Source organism: Uranotaenia lowii, chromosome 3 (genome assembly GCF_029784155.1).
Source record: "Uranotaenia lowii strain MFRU-FL chromosome 3, ASM2978415v1, whole genome shotgun sequence".
NCBI classification, from domain to species: domain Eukaryota; kingdom Metazoa; phylum Arthropoda; class Insecta; order Diptera; family Culicidae; genus Uranotaenia; species Uranotaenia lowii.
This window is the reverse complement of record NC_073693.1, coordinates 183,055,420-183,069,148: the sequence shown is the minus strand read 5'-3', so window position 1 is coordinate 183,069,148 and position 13,729 is coordinate 183,055,420. Positions and strand designations below refer to the sequence as shown.

At 39.9% G+C, this 13,729-nt stretch overlaps 2 long non-coding RNA genes across 2 annotated transcripts; both read left to right on the top strand.

Moving 5' to 3' along the window:
* The first annotated feature begins 1,452 nt into the window (after window positions 1-1,452).
* Window positions 1,453-2,306, top strand: LOC129758597 (uncharacterized). Its single transcript, XR_008740022.1, has 3 exons — window positions 1,453-1,583; window positions 1,650-1,968; window positions 2,045-2,306. It is a non-coding gene; the product is annotated as an uncharacterized LOC129758597 (long non-coding RNA).
* Window positions 2,307-4,394: 2,088 nt separating this feature from the next.
* LOC129750751 (uncharacterized) lies at window positions 4,395-4,981 on the top strand. Its single transcript, XR_008738480.1, has 2 exons — window positions 4,395-4,667; window positions 4,737-4,981. It is a non-coding gene; the product is annotated as an uncharacterized LOC129750751 (long non-coding RNA).
* The last annotated feature ends 8,748 nt before the right edge of the window (window positions 4,982-13,729 follow it).

Genomic DNA, 13,729 nt, shown 5'->3' with positions numbered 1-13,729 from the left:
AGCAAAATGTCAGGTTTGTTATGGGTCCACAAAATCGTGGGCCCGTAATTTTGATGGTTGTCTAAATCAATGACAAAGGATAGGGATGTCACCCCCTGGTCTGAACTGATCGATAATTATCAAATGTCTGGTTTAATTTTCCAGCCGGGCTACAACATCGATCGAAGCGCCTCTGGTTTCGACATTGCTCGTTGCAACCAAAAATCGAAATCGAGTGTCCAATCAGTGTGATCAGTGGGAAAAGCCCGCGTAGCCCAGCGATTTTGTAGCCCGATGAAACTTCTTCTGTATGTCGGAATTTTACGGGATGAATAAGCCATTGCCAAAGCCAAAGCAATAAGCCAAAAGAGAAAAAAAGTATGTCGGAATAGTGTGCGCTGCACACCAACGAAACAAGTTAATTTGACCAGATTCGGCGAAGAACGGTAAGCGAGCTGCAGGAAAAAGCATCTGCAAGTAACATATAGCAAGTGTAAGAAATAGTGAAAGTAAAGCCGCGTTTTCGCAATCATGTAAACGTATTGATGTTTAACTTTAAAATTTGATACGTAATCTACACACTTTTCTAGATAATTTAGAGTTTCAAAATATCAGGATATTTTTTTAAAAATCAAATGAACTTTTTTTTATATTCATAAAAGTTTTAAAACACTATATTCAATGATTTTTGAAATCATAATTTAAGTGCATTTATTGCACTCATCAATAGAAAAAGCCCCTAGATGTAGACTTTTGATGGCTGTATAACAGTTGAAGGCTCTGCTGGAGCTTTCAAATGAGCTGGCAAACAATATGCTTCTCATTCCACCATAGGTGAATTTAGGCAAGGGAGACAAAGAGAGACAAAAGCTCTAACTGCTCGATTTTTCGACTGTTATAATGTGTGCAACATTTAATTTATGCATGCATCAATAAAAAAATTTGTGAAAACGAAGCCTAAGAGTATCAGCAGCGGTTTCAAAGCTATAATAAAACTCCATTCTGACACTTCGACGGCGCATCGCAAGGTTTATCAGGTGTTATCTTGCTCCTGGGTGTTAAAAAAGCGAGCCAGGAGTCAAATATTAATACCGACCAGCTCCTGATTTGACAGGTGCTAAAGTGTCTGGGGAAAATTTACAAAAGAAAATAGCAACAAACAACAACAACACCTATCGATGCGTCACCAGTGGCAAAAATGGGAACCAGTTTAGCATTTACCAGTGCGCAAATGAGCTGCCAAAGCTAAAATAAGACCGAAAATGTGTCCCGGGTTAACACTGGTCCTGGGATAGCACTTACCGGTACTGATGCTCTAAGTGTCACATAAGCTTCAATTCCGGCCACAGTAAATTTTTGCCTCGATTTCCAGCAAAAAAAAAAATTGCTGGAAACGTTCAGCAATCCAAAAGTTTGCTGGAAACCAGCAATCGGTTTTCAAATTGCTGGATTTTTCAGCATTCGGTTGTGTTCCTTTTTTTTGCTGAAAAATCAGCAATCGGTTTTCAAATTGCTGGACTTTCCAGCTATTGATCTAGTTTGCTGGAAAATCAGCAATCGAGTTGTCAAATTGGAGTCTGTTTGTTTTCGTACGCTGAAGCAAGGTGAGACTGCATTTTACGAATGTTGTTTAGATTAATATAATTATTTTTATTTTCCGTTGTATCCAGCAACTAGGCATCAAGTCAAGGGTAAGTTTTCATTATACAGGTATACACACAAAATTTTCGAGCCTCCACTTAGCAAAAATACTGCGTTACTTTCGATTAGCAATAAGGGTTGTTTTACTAACGCGATAGCAAAATGCTTATTTTGCTTGAATTTAGTAAAAAAGTCAACTAGCTAGCCGCTTTGTTCGGATAGCAGCCGCCGGCTACGAGAGAAAGAAAAATAAATCAACGTGAATCAGTACGATTGGCGGAACCTGTGGAGCCGGGGCTGATAAGTCAGTGACGAAATGGTAGCCAGACTAACACCGGAAGCGTACAGGTAAAGAACCGGTCATGACACGAACAGATTGAATTGAAGATCGATTTTTGAAGCAGGAAATTCTGTTTTTTTCTAGGAACTTACCAATGAATGAACAGTAATGCGGTTACGGAATCGGGTTCACTGCTAGTGGTGCCAAGGTGTGATGGCCAAGTGGCCGACGGAAGGTGGATAAAACATCGGAAGCGAATAGGTAGGATTCGATTCGACCATGAGAAAATCCGGCTTTTAATATGCGAAATTATTTGTTTTTCGCCAGGTTGTTCCTGCCGACCATCATTGCAGGATGATCGACAAAAAGGAACCATTTTCAGCCGGGTGAAAGACCAATTCTAAAGATCAAGTGGACAAATTAGTTAGTTAGTTAAGTAACTTGCATTTTTTTTAAATAAATGAAGTGAAATAATCTGTGTTGACTTTTTCATATTCCCTCCAGAATTTCCATAGAAAAAATAAAAAAAATCAATATTCCTAATCCCCCGCGGTCTTTTCCGCCGGTTTTTGCTAAAATTTCGGTAAAACATTCCGGCGGCTAACTTTTTCTCTCTTTTGCTAAAATTGTAGTAGAAAAAAATTGCTAAATCGTTTGCTAAATTTCTAGCTGGTCAAATTTGAGCAAAATTTTGCTAAATTCCGGCCTCGAAAGTTTTGTGTGTATATTCCATAAAAGATACTAATCAAAACTATTTTTACAGGTGGCTAATGATCAACATTATCAACACTTTGGCACAAAGCACAAAGAAATATAAATTTGATACTAAATACTGCCGGTTGTGTTGAAAGAAATAGCTGGTTTCCAGCAATTGGAGATTTTTCAGCAATTTGAATTGCTGGAATCCAGCATTAACTTTTGTGTTTTTTCCAGCAATTTAAGGGGGGGGGGGGGGGGGGTAGAGTCTAACGGGTATAAAAAAACACCATTTTCACGATTTTTTTTCTAGAGCTATCGTTCAAACAAATGTATTCAAATTTTTTGCATCATACAAAGCATTGTTAAAAGAACATTTAGTAATTTTTTCGTAGAAAAATATTGAAAAATGAGCCGGTGACGGAGCACTTTCGAGGACGCTTTTTAGAAAACAGGATTTGCGGTGGACACTGTATCTCAGCACAGAATCATCTGAAGTCAAAAAATTAGAACAAAATATTTATAATAGATGTTTTTCTGGACCCCAACGTTTTTATTTAACTTAAAAAATTTTTTATGAAATTTGTGTGGCTGTTTGAAGTAAAAACTAAGATTTTTCACGAAAAAATCCGCCATTTTTCACCTGTAAAATCTCCCCAAAGTAAAAAAAAAACAAAAAAGAAAAACGTTGGGGTCTGGTATTTTATATGTAGAAAATATGTTCCAAATTTGAAAAGAATCGGATAAGTAGTTTTCAAATGACGATGTCCACGGACTTTAAAAACGTGCTTTCGAGAAAAACGCGTTTGAAGTTTCTGCTCTTGCTTTCTTGCAGTATAAGATAGGAGGAGATAAAGGCCTATAATTTTTACAGTTTTGCTTCAATTGACTTGAAAATTGACACAACATTCTTGAAATGTTTTACAATAAGAAAATAAAAAAAATCGATTTTTTGAAAGTGTTAGACCCTACACACAAAATTTCTGGGCCTCAACTTAGCAAAAATAGTCGATTACTTTCGATTAGTAATTGAGTTCGTTTTACTAACACGATAGGAAAAAGCGGATTTTGCTTGATTTTAGTAAAAACTAATTTTATTGGCCGCTTTCTTTTTTGGCGGCAGTCGTATTTGCCGCCGCTAGAAAAACAACCAGTGTTATAAAAAAATTCAATTCCGTCGGAGCTTTTGATGAAGTGGACAACGAAATGGTGACCGATTCGACAATCAAAGCAAGCAGGTAAGAATAAATCTGGAAGCAGACAGTTTTTACGGTTTTAGTTTGTAAAATTATTTATTTTTTCTACCAGATTGCAGCTGCCAGTAAGGAAAAACATCAATGCCACAAAATGTCCAAGACGATTGTCAAGTTCTGGCGGAACGGAACTTTCGCGGCCAATAGGAAAATCCGGAAATCGACGTTAGAATTTCACATCTGGAGTAACCCGGTCCACCCACAGTAGAAAAGTTTTAAACATAGCAGTGACAAAGTGTTGTTAAGTGATGGTTACATTTAGAAAGAATAAAAATAAATTTATGAAGGTGAAACAATTTGTGTATATTATTGGTAATCTGATACCCTCCCTGTGTTTCCGAGAAAAAATAATAAATTTTGTAGGTTCAAATTCTGCACGGTATTTTTCACCGGTTTTTGCTAAAATTTTAGTGAAATATTCCGGCGGCTTATTTTTTCCCTTGTTTGCTAAAATTCTAGCAGAAAAATATTGCTAAATTGATTGCTAAATTTCTAGCTGGTCAAATTTGAGCAAAATTTTGCTAAATTCCGGCCTTAGAAATTTTGTGTGTACACACAAAACTTTCGGGGCTCCACTTAGCAAAAATTCGCTGTTACTTCCCGTTAGCAAAATTATTTTTTTACTTTAGAGTTAGCAAAAAGCTAAATTTGCTTGATTTGAGTAAAAATTAATTTTTCTGGCCGCTTTTCTTTTGAATAACAGCCGCCTTTACCGCCGAAAAGAAAACATAAGTTCGGTTACGGAAATTCGGTGCCAGCGGTGATTTTGATGACCAAGCGGACGACGACCAAGCGGATTTATACTGGAAAGCAAACAGGTAAAGACCAATCTAGACGTAAACAAACTTTTTGAGCTTTTTCATAAGTAAATTTTCCATTTTTACCAGGATGGCGCTCCCAGCGAATACAACAACAGAGCCGGGGATTCATCTAAGAGGTTGCCAAGTCTCCGAACATGCTTAATGTCGGTCGACGATGGAAACATCCGGAAACGAACGGTCAACCTACCCACATCCGGAACAACCCGATCCAGGCGCCAGGAACAAGTAATTATTGGTAAAGTTCGATAAAGTATTCACAACGCTGGTGGACAAGTGTAAATCCAGAAAATAAATTAAAGTGAATGGTGAAAGCATCAGTGTTTTTTTTATTTTAAATTTGATAACCTCCCTGCGTTTCTAAAGGAGAAATTATAAATTTTGTAAACAAAAATTCTGAGCGGTTTTTTTCTTCGGATTTTGCTAGAAATTTGAATAAAAATTGCGGCGGCTAACTTTTTCTCCGGTTTGCTAAAATTTTAGTGAAAAAATATTGCTAAATTGATTGCTAAGTTTCTAGCTGGTCAAATTTGAGCAAAATTTTGCTAAATTCCGGCCTCGAAAATTTTGTGTGTACCCCCCCCCCCCCCCTTAAATTGCTGGAAAGTCAGCGGGACAAAAACCAGCAAAATTTTGCTGGTTTCCAGGAAAAAAATAAATTTGCTTTCCAGCAAAAATGTACACAGCAAATTTTTTTTTGCTGGAAACCAGCAAAATTTTGCTGGTTTTTGTCCCGCTGACTTTCCAGCAAAATTTCCAGCAATTTCAATTGCTGGAAAAAACAGCAAACGTAAATGCTGGTTTCCAGCAATTCAAATTGCTGGAAAATCAGCAATCCAGATTGCTGGAAACCAGCTATTTCTTTCAACACAACCGGCAGTATTTAGTATGAAATTTATATTTCAATTCAAAATTAAAGTTTAATATTGGCTGTGCATACAATAAGCAATAAAAACAATAATTTTCTCCCATTTTCAATAAGGGATTTATTCATTTTCAAAAAAAAACTTTTTTTCACCACTTTCTAACACCGGCTCTGGGGTGGCCGCTTTGTGCCAAAGTGTTGATCATCCGCCACCTGTAAAAATAGTTTTGATTAGTTCTATGGAATATCTACCTGTACAATAAAAACTTACCCTTCACACAAAAAAAAAGCATAGTAAAATTACTAAATCCGTGGTTTAAACGAACAACAGGCGACCATATTTTTGAGTCAAATATGTTTTGTTGTTTATAATACCTTACGCATAGCTATTTTACCATGTGCTCAATTTGGCTGCGCATAGTAAATTCGACTGCGTTTTAGTAAAATTGTCAATGAAATGATGCATTGTTTTACTTCGTCCCTAGTAAAATTAATATGTTTCATGATGAAACTAGTATGTGTTATGATAAAGATTAGGAGGAGCGAGGAGCTTGATTTAAATAGTAAATTTACTATGTATGTTTGTTTGTTTATTTGCATGCATGCATTATGACATTATTTGAAACATGAAAATTCACACTTCCGACACACGTCGGTCAATGTTAGTGTGTTCTCCCGATGCTCTGGAATGATTTTCAAAGTTATGTAACTATAAAGCAGCTCAAAATTAGTTTTTTAAACAAACGGGTTTGATGATTAATGATCCTGAATTAATGTAAACAACAAGAATGTTTACCATAGTAGTATTTTTGACAACAAACATTGAGAGTTATCGAAAATTACCAGGTACATAGTAATTTCAATATTGTTTCATGCGCACTTTCACAAAACCGATGTTAAACTTTTCGTGGTTGAAAATACTATAGCGCTGAAATAGTAAAATTATCATGACAGCGTCTTTAGGATGGCCACTCAATTTTTTTCCGTGTTGACTTGATGCCTGGTTGCTAGAATATAGACAGAGGAAAATAAAATAATTATATTAATTTAACCTAAATTCGTAAAATAGAATCTCACCTTACTTCAGCGTACGAAACAAAAACAAACTCCAAATTGACAACTCGATTGCTGATTTTCCAGCAAACTAGATCAATTGCTGGAGAGTCCAGCAATTTGAAAACCGATTGCCGATTTTTCAGCAAAAATGACAAGCACATAACCGAATGCTGAAAAATCCAGCAATTCGAAAACCGATTGCTGGTTTCCAGCAAAAATTTGGATTGCTGAACGTTTCCAGCAATTTTTTTTGCTGGAAACCGAGGCAAAAATTTACAGTGTATATATAAAAATGGATTTCTGTCTGTCTATCTGTTTGTTCCCTATAGACTCGGAAACTACTGAACCGATTTACGGGAAACTTGGCAGGTGAAAGCTGGCCGGGGTAGGTTCCTACAATAGTTTGAGACCCCTCCCTATCCTTGGAGGGGGGGGGGAGGTCTCAAATAAATGTAATTAGTTTTCATAACTCGAGATCTGTCGAGTTATTTCGTGAGATGGAATACTAAGTAAATAAAAAAAAAAATAAAATAAAATAATTCGAGAACTGATCATGCAAATGGAACCAAATTTGGCATGGGAGCAGGCTTGTAAACCATCGACATTTTCTCTGACAGTTGCACAGTCTGCTTCTATCAGTTTCATTGTTCGTGTCTTGGTTCACAAGAGTGATGATTTGATGGTCTAACGACCAGAATTCCCGACATTTGACGGAATCGCCTATCTCTTTCACGCAGCAGAACCTACAGCCTCAATAAGCAAATGCAATCCTTTCTATTCACTCTCTCCTGTGAAAAATAAATCCGTCGTTCTGCAGCACCGGGTGATGTTTGGATGTGTTGGTCGAACAATGTGGAATGATTATTTACGCATATGGAATGAAAGTCAAACGACTAACCACTACAAAGATCAAAATTTCATTTGAAATTTTTTCACTCTCCGATCAAACGATGGTGACCACTTACAAGATTGCATGGGAGTGTATTTCGGTACAAGGAATGTTTCCATGATTGTTTGGTACCCCTTCCTTCTTCCAATGGGGAAAAAAGAAGCGGGGAGGGGGGCTTCCATACAATTTTTCATTCAATTCGAGAAATAATCAAGCAAATGGAACCAAATTTGGCATGTGATGGCATGGTATATGGGTAGGAAAAATATGTTAAAGATGGGTTGAGACCCCTCCCTCTTTTCAGTGTTGAGATAGAAAAGGGAGAGGGGCCCCCCATACAATTTTTTGCATAATTCGAGGACTAATCAAGCAAATGGAACCAAATTTAACATGCATGGCTATTTTGGTACGAGTCTTTGATTATTTGGGACTCCACCCTTTTCGATTTCGAAGATACAAATACGGGAGGGGGTCTTCCATATAATTTAAGACATTATGCGACAACTAATCATGCAAATGAATCCAAATTTAACATAGGAAGGTATATGGCTACGAGTCAAGTTTCTACGATGTTTAAGAGCCATCTTCCAAAAATAAAAAAAAATGCCTAATGATACCTTAAAAATGTGGAAAACCTTTCCATTTACATTCCACACCGGGCCAGATAGTTAACTATATTGAAGAAGAAGTACCCGATAGGAGAGGCTCCACATTTTTTGATGCAGGTTGTTATGAATGGTTCGACCGCAATGTCAAACGGACATGTGATATGACGGCTTAAGCACCACCCCAAACCGGCTTAATTTATGTCCCAAGCAAACTCTCACGTTAAATTGAGGGATTCCTGTGTTCAACGTTGCAAAACAATGGTCAAATCATTTCTCATCGACACAACTTGGAACGAACAACCATCATGAGTCTTACACCTGCCGGTAATTTATGATCACACAGTTCGATCGGCGGATCGTTTATTGGTTTTCTTAACTTTTACAGCAAGTATCTGAGCAAAGATGAAATATTCTTAAGAAACCTCAAATTTCATTACAATTGTCGAGCAGTGTTAAAATATTCAGTGGAGTATATGCCCAAACACGTGCGAAACAACACTCGAAACTTGCTTAATATGGTAAATTTTACCATTCACTATTTTCCGTGTTTTCATCTTTTTTCCAATATTCGAGACTTTAACTTACTATGAAAATAATTTTCACTTAAAATGTGAGTGACATCTGGAATTAATTTTGCCCATACATATTATCAGAAATGAAATAATAAAAAATTAGTTTTCAGGTGTGCGGTTATTTCTCTGACGGTAATGAACTGTAACCATTTAAAAAATAATAACTCGCGATAATTTCTTGCCGAGAAGCGCTCCAATGCATAAAAGCATGAAAAATAATATTTTTATATTTTTTTCATTTCTGATTGTATATTCATTAGAGAAAATTTACAATCTTCCCTGCCTTTTTGAAATTTTCGGATTGTTTGAGATAATATAAGAGCGAATAAAAAAAAATTTAACAATCTATTTTTTTTTAATTAATTAATAATCACTTACACAAAAAGTCGATGTTTCAGAAAATTATAATTATAAATGCTACACTTGAAACCAGGGATGATAACTGTCCGAATGTCATTCGACATTTTTCTGAAGCCTAGAGCGACATTCATCAGTACGAAAACGACTGTCGCAGTCATGTCCTTTTTGGATTTTGTGAATGTCATCGCTAAGAAATTCCTTCGAAAAAATGTCAAATAACATTTGGGACGAATGTCACAGCTTGCATCGAGACAGTCGTAGTCATGGGAAAAAATGTTACGATAAGCTGATGAATGTCGGTCGTTGCTTCGATAACATTTATAATGGCAAATGTTATGGCGACATTTAACATTTTGAATGTCACAGAATGTAATCGTAACATTCATCAGAATCAAAATGAAATGTTATTAAAATGACTGTCGCGACAGTCACAACGGTTCCTTGCTGACTTTGCCGTGAGGACTGGCCAATCTGGCCGTTTCCGGAATCCGGAAAATCAAAATGATCAGATTTTAACTTGCGACACATCATTAGAAAGCTCTTGGCCTGTACATGATGGGAATTGATAGGAAAAGTGGTTCGGGGCCATCTGGTCCTGGCCACGGCCAATCTGGCCGGTTCCGAAATCCGGAAAATCAAAATGATCAGATTTTAACTTGCGACACATCATTGGAAAGCTCTTGGCCTGCATATAATGAGAAATGATAGGAAAAGTGGTTCGGGGCCATCTGGTCCTGGCCACGGCCAAATGATCAGATTTTAACTTGCGACACATCATTGGAAAGCTCTTGGCCTGTACATGATGGGAATTGATAGGAAAAGTGGTTCGGGGCCATCTGGTCCTGGCCACGGCCAATCTGGCCGGTTCCGAAATCCGGAAAATCAAAATGATCAGATTTTAACTTGCGACACATCATTGGAAAGCTCTTGGCCTGCATATAATGAGAAATGATAGGAAAAGTGGTTCGGGGCCATCTGGTCCTGGCCACGGCCAAATGATCAGATTTTAACTTGCGACACATCATTGGAAAGCTCTTGGCCTGTACATGATGGGAATTGATAGGAAAAGTGGTTCGGGGCCATCTGGTCCTGGCCACGGCCAATCTGGCCGGTTCCGAAATCCGGAAAATCAAAATGATCAGATTTTAACTTGCGACACATCATTGGAAAGCTCTTGGCCTGCATATAATGAGAAATGATAGGAAAAGTGGTTCGGGGCCATCTGGTCCTGGCCACGGCCAAATGATCAGATTTTAACTTGCGACACATCATTGGAAAGCTCTTGGCCTGTACATGATGGGAATTGATAGGAAAAGTGGTTCGGGGCCATCTGGTCCTGGCCACGGCCAATCTGGCCGGTTCCGAAATCCGGAAAATCAAAATGATCAGATTTTAACTTGCGACACATCATTGGAAAGCTCTTGTCCTGTACATGATGGGAATTGATAAGAAAAGTGGTTCGGGGCCATCTGGTCCTGGCCACGGCCAATCTGGCTGGTTCCGAAACCCGGAAAATCAAAATGATCAGATTTTAACTTGCGACACATCATTGGAAAGCTCTTGGCCTGTACATGATGGGAATTGATAGGAAAAGTGGTTCGGGGCCATCTGGTCCTGGCCACGGCCAATCTGGCCGGTTCCGAAATCCGGAAAATCAAAATGATCAGATTTTAACTTGCGACACATCATTGGAAAGCTCTTGGCCTGCATATAATAAGAAATGATAGGAAAAGTGGTTCGGGGCCATCTGGTCCTGGCCACGGCCAATCTGGCCGGTTCCGAAACCCGGAAAATCAAAATGATCAGATTTTAACTTGCGACACATCATTGGAAAGCTCTTGGCCTGTACATGATGGGAATTGATAGGAAAAGTGGTTCGGGGCCATCTGGTCCTGGCCACGGCCAATCTGGCCGGTTCCGAAACCCGGAAAATCAAAATGATCAGATTTTAACTTGCAACACATCATTGGAAAGCTCTTGGCCTGTACATGATGGGAATTGATAGGAAAAGTGGTTCGGGGCCATCTGGTCCTGGCCACGGCCAATCTGGCCGGTTCCGAAATCCGGAAAATCGAAATGATCAGATTTTAACTTGCGACACATCATTGGAAAGCTCTTGGCCTGTACATGATGGGAATTGATAGGAAAAGTGGTTCGGGGCCATCTGGTCCTGGCCACGGCCAATCTGGCCGGTTCCGAAATCCGGAAAATCAAAATGATCAGATTTTAACTTGCGACACATCATTGGAAAGCTCTTGGCCTGCATATAATAAGAAATGATAGGAAAAGTGGTTCGGGGCCATCTGGTCCTGGCCACGGCTAATCTGGCCGGTTCCGAAATCCGGAAAATCAAAATGATCAGATTTTAACTTGCAACACATCATTGGAAAGCTCTTGGCCTGTACATGATGGGAATTGATAGGAAAAGTGGTTCGGGGCCATCTGGTCCTGGCCACGGCCAATCTGGCCGGTTCCGAAATCCGGAAAATCAAAATGATCAGATTTTAACTTGCGACACATCGTTGGAAAGCTTTTGGCCTGCATATAATGAGAAATGATAGGAAAAGTGGTTCGGGGCCATCTGGTCCTGGCCACGGCCAATCTGGCCGGTTCCGAAACCCGGAAAATCAAAATGATCAGATTTTAACTTGCGACACATCATTGGAAAGCTCTTGGCCTGCATATAATAAGAAATGATAGGAAAAGTGGTTCGGGGCCATCTGGTCCTGGCCACGGCCAATCTGGCCGGTTCCGAAACCCGGAAAATCAAAATGATCAGATTTTAACTTGCGACACATCATTGGAAAGCTCTTGGCCTGTACATGATGGGAATTGATAGGAAAAGTGGTTCGGGGCCATCTGGTTCTGGCCACGGCCAATCTGGCCGTTTCCGAAACCCGGAAAATCAAAATGATCAGATTTTAACTTGCGACACATCATTCGAAAGCTCTTCGCCTGTACATGATGGGAATTGATAGGAAAAGTGGTTCGGGGCCATCTGGTCCTGGCCACGGCCAATCTGGCCGGTTCCGAAATCCGGAAAATCAAAATGATCAGATATTAACTTGCGACACATCATTGGAAAGCTCTTGGCCTGTACATGATGGGAATTGATAGGAAAAGTGGTTCGGGGCCATCTGGTCCTGGCCACGGCCAATCTGGCCGGTTCCGAAATCCGGAAAATCAAAATGATCAGATTTTAACTTGCGACACATTATTGGAAAGCTCTTGGCCTGCATATAATAAGAAATGATAGGAAAAGTGGTTCGGGGCCATCTGGTCCTGGCCACGGCCAATCTGGCCGGTTCCGAAACCCGGAAAATCAAAATGATCAGATTTTAACTTGCGACACATCATTGGAAAGCTCTTGGCCTGTACATGATGGGAATTGATAGGAAAAGTGGTTCGGGGCCATCTGGTTCTGGCCACGGCCAATCTGGCCGTTTCCGAAACCCGGAAAATCAAAATGATCAGATTTTAACTTGCGACACATCATTCGAAAGCTCTTCGCCTGTACATGATGGGAATTGATAGGAAAAGTGGTTCGGGGCCATCTGGTCCTGGCCACGGCCAATCTGGCCGGTTCCGAAATCCGGAAAATCAAAATGATCAGATTTTAACTTGCGACACATCATTGGAAAGCTCTTGGCCTGTACATGATGGGAATTGATAGGAAAAGTGGTTCGGGGCCATCTGGTCCTGGCCACGGCCAATCTGGCCGGTTCCGAAATCCGGAAAATCAAAATGATCAGATTTTAACTTGCGACACATCATTGGAAAGCTCTTGGCCTGCATATAATAAGAAATGATAGGAAAAGTGGTTCGGGGCCATCTGGTCCTGGCCACGGCCAATCTGGCCGGTTCCGAAACCCGGAAAATCAAAATGATCAGATTTTAACTTGCGACACATCATTGGAAAGCTCTTGGCCTGTACATGATGGGAATTGATAGGAAAAGTGGTTCGGGGCCATCTGGTTCTGGCCACGGCCAATCTGGCCGTTTCCGAAACCCGGAAAATCAAAATGATCAGATTTTAACTTGCGACACATCATTCGAAAGCTCTTCGCCTGTACATGATGGGAATTGATAGGAAAAGTGGTTCGGGGCCATCTGGTCCTGGCCACGGCCAATCTGGCCGGTTCCGAAATCCGGAAAATCAAAATGATCAGATTTTAACTTGCGACACATCATTGGAAAGCTCTTGGCCTGTACATGATGGGAATTGATAGGAAAAGTGGTTCGGGGCCATCTGGTCCTGGCCACGGCCAATCTGGCCGGTTCCGAAATCCGGAAAATCAAAATGATCAGATTTTAACTTGCGACACATCATTGGAAAGCTCTTGGCCTGCATATAATAAGAAATGATAGGAAAAGTGGTTCGGGGCCATCTGGTCCTGGCCACGGCTAATCTGGCCGGTTCCGAAATCCGGAAAATCAAAATGATCAGATTTTAACTTGCGACACATCATTGGAAAGCTCTTGACCTGTACATGATGGGAATTGATAGGAAAAGTGGTTCGGGGCCATCTGGTCCTGGCCACGGCCAATCTGGCCGGTTCCGAAATCCGGAAAATCAAAATGATCAGATTTTAACTTGCGACACATCGTTGGAAAGCTTTTGGCCTGCATATAATGAGAAATGATAGGAAAAGTGGTTCGGGGCCATCTGGTCCTGGCCACGGCCAATCTGGCCGGTTCCGAAACCCGGAAAA